Source organism: Mustela nivalis (genome assembly GCF_964662115.1).
Source record: "Mustela nivalis genome assembly, chromosome: 10".
Classification (NCBI taxonomy): domain Eukaryota; kingdom Metazoa; phylum Chordata; class Mammalia; order Carnivora; family Mustelidae; genus Mustela; species Mustela nivalis.
The window spans coordinates 44,171,619-44,190,570 of NC_139029.1; the positions used below are offsets into that span (position 1 = coordinate 44,171,619).

General features: G+C 44.6%; 1 protein-coding gene across 3 annotated transcripts in view; it reads right to left on the reverse strand.

The window, feature by feature from the left end:
* DAB1 (DAB adaptor protein 1) overlaps positions 1 to 18,952 on the reverse strand; it is a 1,133,179-nt gene that overhangs the window by 112,459 nt on the left and 1,001,768 nt on the right. The window lies entirely within an intron of this gene.

Genomic DNA, 18,952 nt, shown 5'->3' on the forward strand with positions numbered 1-18,952 from the left:
ATTAGAAACTGCAAAAGCTCTTATTAGCTTGTGACTATCCGCGAAGAGGCAGCGAGCAGGACTCTGCCTGCCAGCCACTGTCCTCTGCAGACTCTGGCTCTGGATCCAGGACGGGAGACTCTTTGGTTGGATTTCAGAGCCTGTACTCTTCACCAAGAGGGGTATAACACAGACACAGATCCTAACCCCTTGTGTTCCGGGGCCACGTGCTCTTTCTTCCAAGCATGACCGCTCACGATGAGCATCTGAGGACGAAGGCGAGGAATTCCAGAGGTACACACTCGGAGAGTGGATGTCAACTAGATAGAGGCTGCAACATTCCCCGCTGCTGTTGGTGATGCCTCAGAGTCACTGTAAGGAGTCGTTTCTATGGAAACTGACCTGGTCTCCCTGCCTTGGTGATCCTTGTTTAAATTCCCCTTCCCTGACCAAAATAGGAATGCAGAGCTCAGGGCCACTCACAGCATTCTCATCTACCCTCCCAGCCCTTTGCTGTTTGGGACTTCAGCTACACCAACTCTAAAGTTAGGATTTGTTAACAGACCACTACAGATACACATGATGAGCTCATGACTACATACTGTTTATGACGGTACATCTCCTTTATGTGGCCTGGATTCCTAATGCATGGAAATGGAATGCAGATGGTGCTCTTTTCTCCTTTGCTATATCTTCAAGATCAGTTACTGTAACTGAGAAGATTCTTAAGAGTGGGTTGGCAAAGAAAACTCCTTGGAAACATATCGAATCAACTGGACAAGCTTTTGCTCACTCCTAAAGAGAAGCTCCATTTGTGTTTAAAAAAAAAAAAAAAAAGCAAACCAAGACTGCAGGTCTGTAATCAGTTTTCAAATTATAGAAGATGTTGTCCTTTGTTGCGAAATGGGGCTCCGACAAGAAGTCAATCAGGTGTATTTGCTGCATCGATTAGCACTTGAGAAGTGGAGGGCGAGGGCGAGCCTTTACCCAGGGCCAGCTCTCTAGGGACCACAGAAGCGCCTACGCTTAGAAGCAACCACTCCACTCAGATATTTTGCTCTGTTTACTCTCCCAAAGCAAGCAGAAAATTCACTGAGGTCTTCCATGTTGGAGCAGAGGCTGAGAACCCTTCTGCTGGGAATGAGACTGAAATCAGACGAAGGAAAGTCAAAGCAGCAAGACCCAGTGGACAGGACAGGGGCTACGGAGTCCAGATCACCTGGGTTCTTGTTCGGGCTCTCCTACTTACTGACTGCCATGTTGCTGAATTTCTTCTTTTTGTTTTTCATCTATAAAGTGGATATAAAAAAAGTATAGGATGGGCCTATTGGCAGAACTGCCCGGAGAGTACCCAATGGAGGAACACAGACAAGGTGCACAGCCAGCATCACGCTCAGCGCACCCCAGCGCCAGCACCAGCCTGGCCCCATCCTGCTGCTCACCCTCTCCTTGCTGGCTCCCAGCAGGTGCTCCACAATAACACAGGCAAGACCTGCATCTCCCGCAGAGCACAGATCATCAATGGTCAACGTGGAACAGTGGTTCAGACAGTGGATTTCAGAGCAGACAGACACAGAGTCCAGTCCTAACTCGGCGATTTATGAGCTATGTGTCCTTGGTCAGGTTGCCACTCCTAAACTGCAGGTTTCTCATGTGTTAAATCATGGGGCTTTGGGGATTAGAGTTATCTAGCATGGGGTTGACACAGAGTAGGTACTTAGTGGAGGGGGGGCGGATTTTCATCTCAGCCAGATCTGGTAGAACTTTCTATGAGGAAGGAAATGTTCTAGATCTGCACTATCCAGAATGGTCAGATACAAGAGCCCCTCCTCCTGTGTGTCTCTTTTACTCACACACCACAAGCCTCACAACGCTTCTAGCACCAGATGTGTGACTGTTTTCCCCCCACCAAGCAATTCTCCACAACACTGGCTGAGTGTCCTATAATTGAATTCAATTTCTGAATATTTACCTGGAGATAGCGTCAGATCCCCCAGGTGAGGGGCTCCGTCCCAGAAGACTGCCCCCCTGACTTCAGATGCTGACAGCAAGTCTGGGATGTCACCTGTGCTTCCGACAACTGGCTACAAATCAGGGTCCCCATGACCCCTCCTCAGGTTTCATTTACTAGAGCAGCTTATGGGACTCAGGAAAGTAGTTCATTTATTATATTACTCCCTTATTATGAAAGTATATAACCCAGAAACATCCAGATGGAAGAGATGCATGGGGGAAGGGGTGCAAATTCCCTGCCCTCCCTGAGCAAGCCACTCTTCCTGGACCTCCACATGCTCTCCAAACCCTGTACTTTTTAGGGAGTCTTCATCACACAGGCATGACAGATCATTCACTCAATCTCTAGCACCTCTCCCATTGGTAGGAGAGGACAGTGGGACATAAAGGTCCAGGCTCCTCCTCATGGCATGGTCTTTCTGGTGACCAGCCCCCATCCTGAAGCTGCCCAGGAGCCCATCAAAAATCGCCTCATTAGCACAAAAGACACGCCATCATCCAGGAAATTCCAAGGAATTTGGAACTCTGTGTCAGGAACCAAAGATCAAATATTAGAACAAAAGATGCTCTTAGTGTTTTTAACAAAGGGAAATTACAAAGGTTTCGGGAGCTCTATGCCAGGAAGTGGGGGCAGAGACAGATCTGTATCTACCTATCCATCTATGGTGTGTGTGTGTCTTATTTCATAGGTAGTCACTAGCCACATGTGGTTTTTGAGCACTTGACATGTGCCTGGTGTGACTGAGGAACTGTGCTCTTAAATTTAACTAATTTAAATTTAAATCTCAATAGTCACATGTGCTAAAGGCTACTCTCCTGGACAGCACAGTCCTAGAAGGAGGACCTGAAGCTCCTTGGGTCTTCAGGAAGTCAAGACAGGGCTTTCAATCAGGGTGGGCAGGAGAAGCCACATCAGCTAGGGGTTTTTTCTGAGCTGGCCTCTTAAAAATGAATGGGACCTGACTTGTGGAAAGCCTGGCCTTGCTTTGGGTGATGAAGGCATGGCTGCACACGTTCCAAAGGGCTACAGTGTTTGTTAGGAAGAGATCTGAATCTGAGCTGAGCTGGGGCCTCTTTTTAAAGAGCTTGATTATCGAGTGAAGGAGAGGACCTACAGAGGCCATGGGGAGTTTGTTCAGGAGCAAAAAGTTGACACAGAAACAGTAGGTCCTGCCTCCAGAGCTCAGCTGGTCCATGGAGATTCTAGCTCTTTCCCCCTCTGTCCATGATCTAAGGTATCAGAAACATGGCAAGGATATGTGCATATTCCAAGGCTTAGCAAACTAGGGTCAAGAGCTGTTCAGGGACACAATCTCACCTGGGTGTGGTGGGCACTTGCATAAAACTAGCTCAGAAAACAGGCTGGGACCCTCATAGGGTCCTTCAGTCACACCACCTACAGGAATGGCATGCTTCTCTAGAAGCTAGTCCGGGAATCGCCCTCATTTTACAAGTGGCCGAAGGGATGCCAATAGGAGCAGAGGGGACACCTCCGTGTCTCACCTACTCATACATACAAGGATAAGGGGAGTCCAAGGATGAAAATGGTTTCTGGGGCCCATATTCTCTCCCACAGACCCAAGTGATGGTTACAAAGGCGGGGTGAAGAAAAAAAAAAGATTATAGCCCAGTGCCTTTAATACCCGACTTGCCTCAAATCTACTAAGATACCTATAATCTCAGAAATATACAGCAAGAAGAAGTAATTAGGTGGCTTTTTACAGCTCTCTACAACCGCTATGAATTAAAAGGAACACCATGGAGAGAATTCTTTTTATGTCCTGGCATATATCTTTCGATACAAAGCAGAACTAGCATTTATCCTGAATAGAGATCTTAGTGACTACATCCCAGCACTGTGCAAACATTGTCCAGCAGACAGGAAAATGAGAAGCGAAGACAGCCATGGTTTTTGTAATTCGTACCTGTGTGGAAAAAGCCTGATGATTCCTGGCTTTGACTTCTGTTTCCTCTCTATTCTCTCTCTCCAGTTAAAGAATGGAGTAAGTGAGAAGATCCGTGCGGCTGAGACGGCTGAAAATTGTGCAGTGAAAAGTAAGGGTTTCTCTCTGGGAAGATGTGCTGCATTTAAAAAGGTGCCCTTTGGATTCACAGGGACAAAGATGAGCTACTCTGCTGCTTGGTTATCCCCGTCCTAGAGACGGGGGCTAACATATGCAGAGTGCGTAGAGTTCAATTTTAAAACAGACAACTTGTAATGGACATCATATTGGAGCCTGAGGACCGCTCTGTGAAACAGGTGTGCAGACTTAAGATAGTTTTGGCAATTTCACAGATGAAAAAAATGGGGCTCAGGGAGGGTCCGGGCCCAAGATCACGCACCTGGTCAGTCGTAGAGCTGCACCAGGAATTTCTACCTCTGCTTCCCAAGGCCATTCTCTTTCCACCTGTGTAGCTATTAACATTTTGCCAGGCATGCTGCAGTTTCCAAGGCACTTCTGACATGCAGAGCCTAATGCAAATCCTCTGTGTGTCACAGGATAGATTAGGACTTACAAATTGAGAGCATCAAGCTCCAGAACCTTTGTATCATCAGCCAAGGCCATACAGCTCACAGGTGGAACCAGCGCCAAACCTGAATTTTCCCCACTGACTCTTCACTGGTTCCAAGCCCTAGTTCTGCTTCTAAGCTGTTTTACTGGTGTCTTCACACTGAAGCTCTGTTCCAAATATTGCAGTCTGCTGCCCTTCCAGCACTAGTGTTAAAAGCCTCACGAAGATGGCAGGATTCTCAAGATGGCTTAGGGCTAGGGGGATGAGAGGTCAGTCCTACCATGCTCTCAGTGCCTCACCCTGGGACCTGCAGCTCTGCTGGCTTGGCAGATCCAAAATCCCCCAGCACAATGGAGGAAATACTCAAGCAGACAGAGAAAGAGTTGGCATTTATCTTGTGATCCAAGCCACAGAAGTAAAGGCATATAGGATAGAGGTAAAGGCCTCTATCCTGAATCCGACTCCTTCTCTAGTGCTTTTCCCAGCTAACGAGAGCAGTCTAATTGCAAAACAGCTGTAGAAGAGAAATCTATGGCCATGGCTGAGGTCAGCAATAGTCAGTCATCAAACAGACTCTCTAATAAGAGTGTGGAGCCACTATAAAAATACCAACAGATATATAAGTATGTGTGTGTGTTGGGGGGGGTTGGTAACAGAGATCATACTGCAAAGGAAGAATGGAAGTCCAAAGGGGCCACATTAATTCACATTTGGACAAGACACAACATACACAGGTACTAACAGATTCCAGGTTAAGGTGAGACTACTGAGAAAGGCTACACTCTTGCCTCCCTCAGTTTTGGAAAAGCTGCAAAACTAGCAGGGCTGTAGAAGAGACAGAGCTCCCGCCTTGTACACTTAAAAGTCAGAACAAGGACCAATGTGTGATGCTAACATGGAAACCATGTAGCAGACAGGCAGCAAGTATAGAATGAATTTAGACCCTGGAATGAAAAAGACCCAGGTTCAACTCTCCCAACTGTCACCTTGGGCAAACTTCTTCATCTCGCTGTGACTGGTTTCCTCATCTGCCAAGTGAAAATGCTAAGGTCAGCTGACGCTTTGGAGCACATACTGTGCGCCAGGCACTGTTCTAGGCACCTTACATGCATTACCTCATTTAACCCTCTCAGTGGCCCCGTGAGGTTTGTGAACATGGTCAGAATTATTTCCATTTCCAAATGAACAATGTAGAACAACTTCTAGAGAAGTTAAATGGCACGGCCTAGAGGACACAGCTGGAAATGCCTCCCACGTAGCCTGGTTTCTAAGATACTAGCTAGTACACATGGGGAGCTGGCACAAAGGGAAGCCCAGTAAATGACAGGTCAGCGGCTGTTGTCACTGATATTATCACGGTGATGGCTGGCTACAATGTATCCACCAAGGATGACGGACTGACATTTCTGTGAATACCATACACAGGCCGAGCGGCGGCTGGTGGATCATTCATCTTAATGGGATCAACATCCCTCCCAGCCTTTTGATATTCTTAAATTATTTACACACAGGGGCAGCCTCCTCCTAGACCTCTTCCAGAGCCAACACGTGGACCAACACGTGCTTAATCCAAACAATGCAAGATTTATGACATTGCTTTATTGGACTTGATTCCAATGTGCCAGCAGATATGAATTGCAACATAAAATAATTACACTTGAAAGTGAAATGCATGCCTAAGGATTCTGGTTGGCTATTTTTTTTTTTTTTTTGAATGCCAGCAGATTCTGAAAGTCTGGATTTATTTAGTGCCTCCCCCACCCCCCCCCACCCCTTGAGCACTTAGAGACCTCAGCATCTAGGAATGCCGTCCTGGCTACCTTTATTACAGACTACTTTATCAATTACCCTGACAGTTATTCATACTACGCACGAATATGCTTTATAGTTGTTACATGTGCTCCACAGACAAGGTAATAAAATGTATAATGCATCTCTCTTATCAGTAAATCCTAATGGGTGGTACAAGCCAGGGACTCTTGAAGGGGAGCCTCTCAGAAGTGTGACAGAACTCAAGTGGCTTGAATTTATATATAAACAAATTAATGGAGTCTTTAATGTAGCACAAGAAGGGGGTTCCCACAAGGAAGATTAGCAATTAGGGCAGAAAGAGGCCCATTAAATCACCGTGTCCATCCCTAACTGTGTGGGCTTTTCCCTCTAGCAAAACCCCCTTCCTGGTTAAATTACCAAAGAGACTGGGATTCTGGTACGGCCCTTGGGAAACCACTGATTGCTCAATCAATCTCCCCGTTCCAATTCTTTTGGTTACATGGCAAGACACTGGAAGAAGTAAAAAGCAAATGAAAAGTGACTGTATCCCAGGGAAGTTTTCTATGGGCTCTATTTCTCCTCTTCCTCTTCTACCTTCTTTTCTGCTTCTACAATCATTTTTGATCGAAGACATGGCATTTCGACTTCACACACCTCCAATCGACCTTCTCTGGTCCTATGGACTGTGTATAGACACTGATGGCAAATAAAGGCTGGCAAGAAGAGAAGGATGTTTACGGACTGGGGTGGATGGCATCTGTGTCTAAGTCCTGACAGGGACAGATACGAGCTGTGTGGTCCTAGTAAGATAAGCAGTCCCCTCTGAGCTTTCCTGTCTATAAAATTAGGGTATATCAGCCTGATATAAACAACAAACAGTTTCTACATTTACTCATTCACTTTTTTTTTTTTTTAAGGTTTATTTACTTGAAAGAGACAGAGAGTGAGTGGGGGGAGAGGCAGAGGGAGAGAAGCAGAGTCCCCACTGAGCGTGGAGCCCCATGCAGGACTCCACCCCGTGACTCTGAGATTATGATCTGGGTGGAAACCAAGAGTCAGACGTTCATCCAACTGAAACACTCAGGGGCCCCTCCTTCAACTTTTTTAAAGGGAGTAACTCCCGTTTGTGGTGTTTGTGCTTCGTACTAAGAACACAATGATAAAAACTCATGGCCTCTGCTCTCAAGGGAGCATAATATATTGGAAGGCACACTGTCTTAACACAGCCAATTATAACGTATTTTTTATTGTGATAAAATATACACAACATATATGTATATGTAAAATATATGTAACATAAAAACTACCATTTTAACCATTTTTAAGTGTACAGGTCAGTGGCATTAGGAACATTTATACTACTGTTCGACTTGTACATTGTCCCCAACTGAAACTCTGCAACTTATCATTAGTGTTTTTTTAAGATTTCATTTATTTCTTTGAGAGAGTGAGAGAGAGCATGAGCAGAGAGCCTCATGTGGGGCTCAATCCCAGGACCCCAGGATCATGACCTGAGCCGGAGGCAGACGCTTAACTGACTGAGCCACCGGATGTCCTGAAACTCTGTACTTATTGACATGTCTCTCCATCCCCCAACCCTAGCTCCTGGCAACCACCATACCGCTTTCTCTCTCTATCAGTGTGATTACTTTAGGAATCTCATAAAAGAGGAATCATGCGATATTTGCCCATTTGCGACAGGCCTGTTTCACTTGGCATAATACCTTCAAGGTTCATGCATTCTGTCACATGAGTCGGAATCTCTTTCCCTTTTTAATAAGACTGAGTAACATTCTGCTGTATGGACACGACATATTTTGTTTACCGTTCCTTCTTCGATGGACACTTGAGCTTTTTCTACCTTTTGTAAATCACGTTTTAATAATTATCACCAGTGGCAGATGTCCAAAAGTACAGACAAATGCTGTCTAGCCTAGGTTGGAGAAATTTCCGGGAAGAAGGCACCTGAGCGGAGTGGCCAGAATGATAAGCTAGAGTCAGCCGAATAAAGGATGCGGCAAACCACGAGTGGGCTGGGGGGAGACCAGGGAAAGTTCTAGGCAGAAAAACCCAATAAAACCAAAACACAAAGGACAAGAGAGACAGACGCAGTTTGACCTGACAGTGGTTTCCCCTTTGTTTGTGGGAGTCAGCGGGACACCAAGCTGACTGGGGTTTACTCCCTACCAAAGACAGCTTCTGGGATGCTGGTCCCTGCTCAGGATCTCGATGCCGCATCTCTGTTTCACCGACGTTCCCAGTATGGATCCGTTAAATACCATCTGCTCGCTTAAGGAGCATGATTCTGTTTGCTTTCCTTTTCGGGGCATTAATACAGAAGCACACATGGATGAATGCGAGGTGATATCCCACTGTCATCTAACTGCTTGCTCCCTCGGCCCCTACATCCTGAGTCCTGTGGAGGAAGGGGGCTTCTTGTACCCCTCTTGGCATGTGCGTGTGGTAAATGTTTGTTAGAAGAATTTAATTCTTACAGATGAGGATATCAGGAAAAGAAAAACAGAGGACTCCTTTAAGGTGTCGAGGGAAGCTGTGGTTTTTTAGGCTGGAATTTTATACACCTTGGAATAGTTACCTTTAGCTCTCCCAATGATACTCACGTAGTTCCATAAAAAGAGATAAAAGCAAAGGCAGATTTGTGGAGAAAGTTCTCTGAGGCAACAGAAATGCCCTCAAGAGGTATAGGCACATTTGGTTCTCTAGAAAGACCTTATCTGAGAGGCAGGAGTATCAGCGCTGTGGGCAAGAAATGGAAGTGATGAGCGCCACGGGGGCACTGGGACTATCCGGAGGAAGCAGAAGGAAAAAAATCTCATTATTTCAGGTCTCAATAATTCTAACTTTGGACAGACCTAGGCTTCCTTCCTTAGCTCCATAAACCTGTTCTCCATAAATTACACAAATTATTAGAATGGAAAACACCCAAGGAGAAGTTTATTCACTCATAAATATTTGCTGAATGCCAACTTTATTCTTCTCTTGGAACAAAAATCATGCACGTCCTCAAGGAGCGCTCATTTGTAAAGCACATTAACATGCATTTGCTTTCCCTGACTTACTGCAATAGACTTCTGAAGAAGGCCAAAGTCATCCCCATCTCCATCCTTTATTCGGCTGACTCTAGGACACTTAGACTCAGAGTGGTGAAACAGCTTGCCCAAGGCTAGAGAGCTTTATGGAGAGGGATGAACAGACAATATATTTTACTGTGCTTAAAAATCAAAGATCAGAAATCTCAAATTATAATTGTGAAGATACTCAAGTTTTTTCCTTTTGGTAACATTCATGCATATATGGGAGATCGATAATATCTCCCTGTACATAGGCCAGAGAAAGTGTAGGATCAAGAGCATAATTGTGATCCAGACAGTCAACAGCTTGAGAATTGATAAGCCAACCCCTATAAGAAGTCCAATTTGAGCCAACTCTCAAGGCCTTTTGGCATCATTCTGATCTGCAGGTAAAGCCAAAGGACCATTAGTCTCATCAGTGTAAAATACAGCCTCTGCAATTACATTGCTGCCCCTACGATGATCCTCCTCAATGGGTATTGAAATCAAGATAGAGGTATTACATCTTAAGTTCAATATCAGAAAAGCTTAAAATTTCTATTTTAAAATAAATGAGGACCCCCTGGGTGGCTCAGTCAGTTAAATGTCTGTCTTCTGCTCAGGTCATGTTCCCAGGATCCTGGGATGGAGTCCCGCATCAGGCTCTCTGCTCAGCGGGTAGTCTGCTTCTCCCTCTCTCTTTCTGCCCTCTGTTCCCTGCTCGTGCTCTCTTTCTCTCTCACAAATAAATTTAAAAAACTTTTTAAAAAAATAACATGCTCAAAACATGTACTGAAACAGTCGGTATTTGTGTATCTGGTAGTACAAATTTCTAGAAAATCTGACCAAAAAAAAAAAAAAATCCAAAGCTTTAATAAAATACACACATGTTGAGCCAGTGGTTCTGATATGTGACCAGAGGAAATCATCACAGATGTAAATAAAAAGACAATCCCAAAGATGCAGACACTAACAAGACAGTGCTAATTAAACTATGTTGCACACAGACGCTAGAATGCTTTAGAGTGACTGAGAATGTTAGAGAAATATTTAATGAAAGAGAAGATGCACAGAAGCAGAAAAGGAAGTTACAAAGCAGGAAAATTTTGGTTTTGACAAAAAGTCATATTTGCATAAAGAGCCCTTGCAGGATAGGCACTAAAATATTGCCTGGGTTTGTTTCTAAGTGCTGGTACTTCAGATAATTTCCATTCTTTTCTCTGCAGCTTTTCTATATATCGTAGATGTTCTACAATAAACATACGCTGTTTTTATAAGTAGAAGAGGTATTAAGTACAAATGAGGATCGGGCTCTGTCCACTATCACGGCGTAACTTCGCACCTCCATGCATGTGGCTGAAACCTATCAGACTGTGCACTTGGGTCTCAGACTCTCCTCGGACCTGTTCGCAGAGAGGAGGCACTATCTCCCCTCCCCGGGTGCGGCGGTGACTGTCCAGAGTTTAGGCGATTGCCAGTGCCATCTTTATATTCCAAGTTTTTCAATATGTAATTTCAAGATAGCGTCTGTATCCCTTAGACATCATGAAAAATTCAGACCACTGTCTCTGGAGGTGCAGGTATTTTGTCTTTAAATATGGAAGCCATGCTTCCCCGGTAATTTCTTGCCCATCTGCAATCTCCTGGTTTTCTAAATTTAAGTTTAATTCTAAATTCTAAGTTTAAGAAGTCAGATCCGTTCTGACAGGCGAATCCCTGAGCTGTAGGACTGAGGCAGCTGGAGGACGATGAGTGCCAGTGGAATTCCCAAGAGAATGCGGAGCTGGAACCACGATGGGGAAATGGCCGCGTGCCGGGTCTGGTGTGGGGTCGTCAGACCGTGAAGCCCCAGGACCAAGTCAGACCTGTGAAGTCTCTGGTCTCTGTCCTTGGTGCCTAGGGCACCTTTGTCCCTCCCCTCAGGTGTGTTTTACTTCTTTTATAGCAGGTTACACTTTCTATCTTCTACAATGTTGGTGCTTGATTATGTCCTTGGAAATGAACATGGCAATAGACATAAAGCGACTTATTTACATGCATATGAGCACTGGAGAACAGGGATGAGCAAGATAAAGGTATATTAGGTCAGGGGAAAGAAGGGAAAATGGGGGAAACAAGGCACCTTGGCATTAAGGTCATTAATGATACCAGAAGGTGAGATTTAATATCCTACGTGCAACTTTTAGCACATTTTATGTAACCTCCTATTCATCTAGAAATTCGAGGAGCCCTAGGAAGGACAGACGTGGCCTGAGTGAAATGTGTTCTATCAATGAAGCCTAATACCAGAGCGGACGGAGCTCCCGTTTTCTGTCTCAGCTGGAAAACTGCTGAATTCAGAGACCACCCACCATGGCCAGTGGTTTTAGAGAGGTACAGCTAGACAAGCAGGTGAATCACAGGCTGTCTGACTTAACAACAAGGAATCTAGTGCAATTCTGTAAATATCTGCTGGGAGCTTACCTGTGCCATGAGGCCAAAGATACAACAGTGGCCAAATCATGGGCCCTGACTTCAAATGACTCAGTCGCGTTTTTGTTTCATTTAAAATTCTCATTCTTCCCACTTCCCACATCTGCAAGTAATCAGGGATTGCAAATGCCTTCCCAGTTTGGCACGATCGCTCCTGCTCCATGGAAAAGTGGGGAAAGGTGCAAGAAAACAGTGACTGTAAGATATAGTAATGTATAATAATGCACCTCATTAATGCCACATACACATACACACACACTCAGTAACTATAGCACGAACGATGAGAAATAAACCAGGGTATCACTGAACATTGAAGCATTTTGTTCACGGTGCCAGCTAGCCATCCATGGGAGATCGTCCACACTCCCACACCACTTTGCTCAGTTTGGCCAACAGCCCGGGGTGGTATGACATAACGTGTCATGCGGGGTGCCTTTTACTATCTATCTACTACCTTTCTAAACCTTTTCACTTTTCACAAACAAGAGGTGGAAGCAGGCTCCCTGCTGAGCAGAGAGCCCGATGTGAGGCTCGATCCCAGGACCCTGAGATCATGACCTGAGCCGAAGGCAGAGGCTTAACCCACTGAGCCACCCAGGCGTCCCACAAACAAGAGGTAACACCTCTCTCTTATGGGCTGGCTATCAAGACTGGCCAGCTGACAATGGCTCTCCGACTCCAAAGAGAACACCGAGCTACGAAGAGAGTCACTGCTTCACGAAAGTATGGAATGAGATGTCTCTGAAGCACGTACAACATCAGGAACAACAGCGTTAGCCTTCTATGGGTCTCCATTGTTGTTGCTCTTGTTTCCATGGCTACAATTCAACCTGCTCTTCTCTGAGCGAGGGTTCGTATCCAGGCCCTCCCAGCAGAGCCCGAGCTCCTTCTGCACCACTGCTCATCTAGCCCACACGTTCTCCCCAACACATCTGTCTCGCCCACACCCCCTGAGACAGGGAGGTCAGACTGCACTCTCACCTTGACCCAGTCTCTCTGACTTTCTAGGACACACATTCCTTGACTGTACCCGACTCTCAGGCCGCCACTGAGAAGGGCTCCAGAGAAGCGTGAAGAACCATCATATCAGCGCTGTGCCTACTTTCACTATCATCATTTCGATACAAAGGGCTTTGGTAAGAAGCGTCTTCATAAAGATAGAAGTAACCATTAAATAACCATGGCAGAGTCACGGAAATGTGTTTTAAATTAAAATTTAAAAGCAATGCGTGAGAAAGAAAAACTACCAACAGCAGACCCCACGGAAAGCCATCTGCCTTCTAAATAAAAGCGGAAACACCCAAACGGACAGCTCTGATTTATCAAGTCTAACGGCCTCTGGAATTTGCATGAGAATTTCTAGAAGTGTCTTTCTCCATTACTCAGCTGACCCTTAAAACTACGGGAAGCTCCCAGAGCATGTTAATATTTGTGATTTAGAATGCACATATGTCACAGGCCCCTTTGCAAGGACAAAGAAAGTACAGTGGAGAAATGCCCTGACCTTGTTTTACTTTTTCCTTTTCCATAGCACTGACTACTCTCTAACAGAGTATAGGATTTATGTGTGTCTGTTGTTTTTTTCTCCGTCTTCCCACATTAGAAGGTAAACTCTACAAGGCAGGGACCTTCCTTCCATTCACCCTAGTATGCACACCCCTGGGACTACTCCCGGGCACACAGTAGGTACTCAATGAATATTGGTTGAATGAAGAAATGGATGGAAATTTAAGAGTAGTCCTGGTGAAGTGACCCAAGATCCCTGAATCCTAGTCACCTCCTCTGGGAAGTGAGGATAATAATCTGTAACTAACAGATGCGAGAATCCAATAAGAAAAATCTATGGGAAGCACTTTGTACAGTGTCTGCAATTTGTCCTCAACAAATGGTAGAAAGAAGTAATATAATTCCTTAGAGCCGAATATTTAGCTTCGAAGTTTATCAAAAACAAAACAAAAACCCACTTCTGCATCCATCCCAATGGGCAGGGAACAGAGGGCCGAGAGAGGAAGAACCTGAGATCTTCAGCTTGGGCTCAGCCTGCTCTCCCACTGGGCTCATCAGAGCACAGAATGAGAAAGTGAGAAGACTCTTTAATATTCATTCACGACGGAGTCAGTGAAGTCCAGCTCACGAGCTAGATACATATTTTGACAAATAAAGTTTTATGGGAACTCAGCCAAATGCCTTCATTTGCATGTTGTGTGAGGTGGCCCTCACGGTCCCATGGCAAAATGAAATCGTTGCCAGAGCCCACGCTGGCACACCATGTTTGCTCTCTGGACCTATAATAAAAAAATCTGGGGAATGACCATGATCTGAGGAGATGGAGTCCCAGGGAGCGAGCAGATGAGCCACGCCCAAGGTCACCCGGCTTATTTAGGCTCTGCGGCTTTGAGACCATTGGCTCACAAACCCCTTCAGAAGTCCAACGTGTAGCTGATAAACGTTCCATCACAGGTCCGGTCTACATGATGACATCCCTAAACACAGTCTGACTTCCCTGCTGGAGAGCAAAGACTGGCCACTTGACCCTTGAAAGAGAGAGATGCTACCACCAGGAACCAGAAAGAACATGGGCCTGGCCACTGTGCCATGCTGGGGGGCAGTTCCCAGCTGGGTAACTGGTTGGATATTTGGCCTTGGGCAAGTCCCTTCACCTCTCGGGGTCTCAGCTTTCTCATCTGTTTAATGGGAATAATAATACTTCCTTGGTTGAGTCCTTAGGGGATTGAAAGAAATGATACCCAGCATGTCAAAGCAGCTAGCAAAGAAAACATGACCTCTTTACCTCCTGAAAGACCAAAATTGATAAAAATGATTCATTAAGGGAAAGATACTACATTTCTGATTTACCAGATCTGGTTGAAAACATTCACGGTTTCACTTTCCAGGGTAATAGGGACATCCTTCCCGCCACCCTCCCCCCCATCGTGAATTACACCCTGTCAAAATGATCATCCCAAGGCAGCTTCCTCATAGTACCAATTTCTAAAAATATGTTGGTTTTGAGCTATATAAATGGATTCTTTATTGTGATAAATTAAAATCCAGCATCATCCAACAAGACACTAAACATACAGAGACCTAATTTTTCCCCCTTAGATGTTCAGCCTCTTTGATATTAAAATGCATCTGGGGCTGCTGTCAGGCGCCAGGGAGCCTGGGAGGCAGGGAGAGAGAGTGGAGACAGAGACAGTAGGAGCAGAGAAAGGCAAAATAAGGAAGCCTAAGGATGGAAGAAGAAGCTGCCTATTTCCTGTTTTGTGAGCATCAGAGAGTGACTTGGGGGAGCCCCGAGGGGTGTTCGATCCTGGGCCCCTCACTTGTGATTTGCAAGGGGTGGAGGTGGGGGAGAGGAGTCCGCCACCACTTCTTTTTAGGTTCTAGGTTTCTTCATTTGCAAATGAGTAGGTTAGTCACTGCACAAGGCACGGTCCACCCAGGACATCCCAGAGCTGGGTTAACTCTGAACCATGTACATTGTTCTTTCCCGGAACAATGCCTGCATGGCAAAATGAGCATTTTTGGCTCCAAGGTCTGGCCCAGATGATCAGCATTTCATTATAAATTGACTTATTCAGTATTTCCTTATAACTTTCTTCCTTCTCTTTTGTTCTACGGCTCCCTGATTGCCTTCCCTCCTTCCTTCAGTGTCCAACTAGCATTTCTGCCGCACGCCAGGGCCTATGAGAGATCCTGAAGATACAGCAATGGGTGAGTCAGGGCACCTCGTGGAGTGTGTCGGTCTGCTATGACGAAGGAGAGCAGAGGATGCTGCAGGAACATTACAAAAGGATTTCTTCATTCTGCTAAGAGGACCTAAGAAGGTCTGTACCAAAGAGGGACAATATAGGTAATGATATAAAATCATTTGACATCTAGAGCTTTGTACATACCAACCACTATTCTCAGTCGTAAGGGATTAAATCCTCATTTAATCTTACCCCATCCCTAAGACATAGGTACTTTCATTATTCCCATCTTAAAGATAAGTAAAGGAGGCACAAGGTCTTTAAGAAAAAATTATTTTACAATTATGCAACTAATCAAGAGTAAATCCATGATAGTCTGGATCTTGAGTCCATGTTCCTTCCACTCCATCCACTCTCTGGTGCCTGTACCAGACTGGCGAGGAGTGTGGGCTGTGGATTCTGAAAGACTCGACATGAATCCTGTAGGCAGGAAGAAATGCGTAAAGCACTTGGTCGAAGGAAGCACTTTGCCCGAGAAAGGTCTTAATAAATTTAACTGTTGGTATTACTGTGGACATTACAAGACCTTGAAAAATGAGGTATTTACTGTGTAAAACAGGGCAAAGGACATTCAGGGTGGAAGGGCTGCCTTGAGAAAAATCATTAAGCTGGGCAGTGTGTGGTTTGCACAGCAAATGACATGATGTGGTAGCTCCAGCCTTCCACTCATCCATTGATGATACCCGCGTGTCTGCCACATACAGTTGGGCAGGGTATACACTGCACAGCTTCCATGGGAATGAGACACACAGCAGTTATCAAAAATGTATCACAACAATTTCCCAACAAAAGGCAATGACTCTTAAAGAAAAAGACCTGCTCCTGATTTGCACAAAGGCATCTTAAGAACTAAGGGAGGCCTTATAGTCACTGTAACTACTTCTCTGCACATTGAATAGGATCTGACCTATAATGGGCATGGTTCAACCAAAACCCTTCTGTCTGACATTCTGGGCTTTATGATCTGGCCCCTGCCTATCTTCTCTGTTTTCTCTCACACTGATAGCTATTACCCATCCTCAGATCCAGAATAATAGACATCTCACTTTTTCCCATGCCTGCCCTCCTTCCTGACTTTCCCACTATACAGGCTTAGTAAACACTCTCAATAACTCCCTTTGCCTGGACGCTGGTCTTCCAATACCCCCAACTTCACATCGTGTCCATTTTTCAAGGGTTAGTTCTTTCTTCCTAAATCATTCCATATTTTTTCAGATAGAAGAAATAATTTCTTAAACTGTCATAATTTTCATCTTTCTCTTACGATATTCATTATTCTTGCCTTGAGTTTTTAGTTATTTAACTGTTGGTATTACTGTGGACATTACAAGACCTTGAAAATGAGGTCCAGAAGTTCAACAAAGGAATGGTTTCAGGATGATTCATCCCTATCCACCAACTAGAATACCCCTTTCACTTAAAAAGCACTTGTAGAATGAATGAATGAGTAAATGAATGAATGAATGAACTTATGAAAATTGTGGCCTCATCTAAACAGGCATTCTTAATCTTTTCTTGTCAAACACCTTCTTTTTATAGCAAATATTTTGTATGTCTTCCCTTATTGCCTGCAAATGATCATATAATCTACCCACAAACATAAAGTTGTAGCACATCAAAATGTCCTAATTGTAACATAAAGAAATAACAGATGATTTCAGACAAAAAAAAATAATGTGAAATGTCTATAAATAGACGCTTAGTTACGACTACAACAGAACATAAGGACACTGTTACATGTTTAAATTTTCTTACAATGAATAAATTTGGGTTTAAGAAATGTTCAGTTCAATACTGTGGATGCTCTTTCCCACATCATCTTACATTTTTAAGAAAGGTCAAATGAGTCAAGTTACACCGAACATGACAGGTACCATGATACCGGCAAACCAGCGCCATGCTGGTTAACTCAAACCTGAAGAGTATCACGTGGTATGGATTTCCAAAATGGTGAACAGCTCTTAATGGGGGTCTGACAAAACCAAGTACTCCCCTCTTGTAGTTCAGTTGCATTTCTTGAAAATTCAGTATTATGGATATACTTTACTTGTATGCAGAGTTAGGTTTTAGATTCAGTTCATTATAAAGAGGTTTGTTAATCTACACGAATGTCTAGTGAGACATGTGAAAGTTGTATAGCACAGGAAACACCCTATACTCCTTAGCATGTCTAGCATCCTTGGTCCTTAATAAATGAATAGGTGCATTAGGACCCTTTCTCCCAAAAGCTGTAACCACATATTGTTGATATAAAGTTCCAAAACATCCAGCACAAGGAAAGAAACAATGAAGTAAAGAATCAAGCTCAGGCTCTATAAAATGTGAGCTTGAATTCCATTCCTACACATAATAGCCTTGGGCAAGCCATTCATGCCCCCTGTACCTTTAATAGACTCATCTGTAAAAGACAACAGTAAAACCCTCCAGAACTGCTGGGTGGCCAGTGAGACAGGACACACAAGAGCATGCTGGAAACCACACTGACCTGCTTAGTTCATAAGTAGTCTTGGGAGAACTGTGTGTCGTGTTTCAGTGGTTCCCAGCCTGACGGGGATGCCCCAGAGACTCCCAGGTCCCACCACTATGCTCTACGGCCCCTTCGTCTTCTTCCCTGTCTCCCCTCCCCAGGCCCACCTTCCTTCCTCTTCCTGAACTGCTCTCCTCAAGCCTCACTCAAAATATCCAGTTCAAACTGAAGGAAGCACAGTCCTGTTTTTGATGGGATACAAGAAAAGGGACATCTGGTTTTCACTGAAGAGAACATTATTAAATTAGCCCTGAAATTTACGAGCAACCATTGCATTTAAAACATCATTAGCCCTCTACGACGAGAGATAACGTTCAATCCTGGGTTGCTCTGCACCTCTCCCCTGCTATGCCCTAGTAATTCTGCATACATTTGCTGATTCTTAATCACGAAGTCAATTTATTTTTTTGTGCAGTGTTACTGAGCACCTACTATGTGGAAGTCATTGTGCTAACTAGATAGACAACAGTGACAAACAAAAAGATACAGCCTTGCTCATTGGCATGTTTACAGAAGTGCTCAAGAAATACTTTCTGCAGAGAAGAATGAACACACAAATCTTTCTCTTTAAAACCTCCGTGCATTTGGAAATAGTGTTTTTTCTTCCCTGACTCGCTTATCTGTTCCTCTCTAGCTCACTCCTCCACTACCATGTCAGTGTGCCCTTTTCTGTGGAAAATTCCTGAATATACTAGGCAAAGCTTGGTCTTGATCCCCTGAATCCTGACAACTCCATTCACACCTGGATCTTAGCAACTGTCAGTCCATTTTGTGAGTCTGGTGAAACCAGACTGTGAACAGCTCAGGGGCAAGGACCACGTCTCATTCCTCTTTGAATCCCCAGGGAA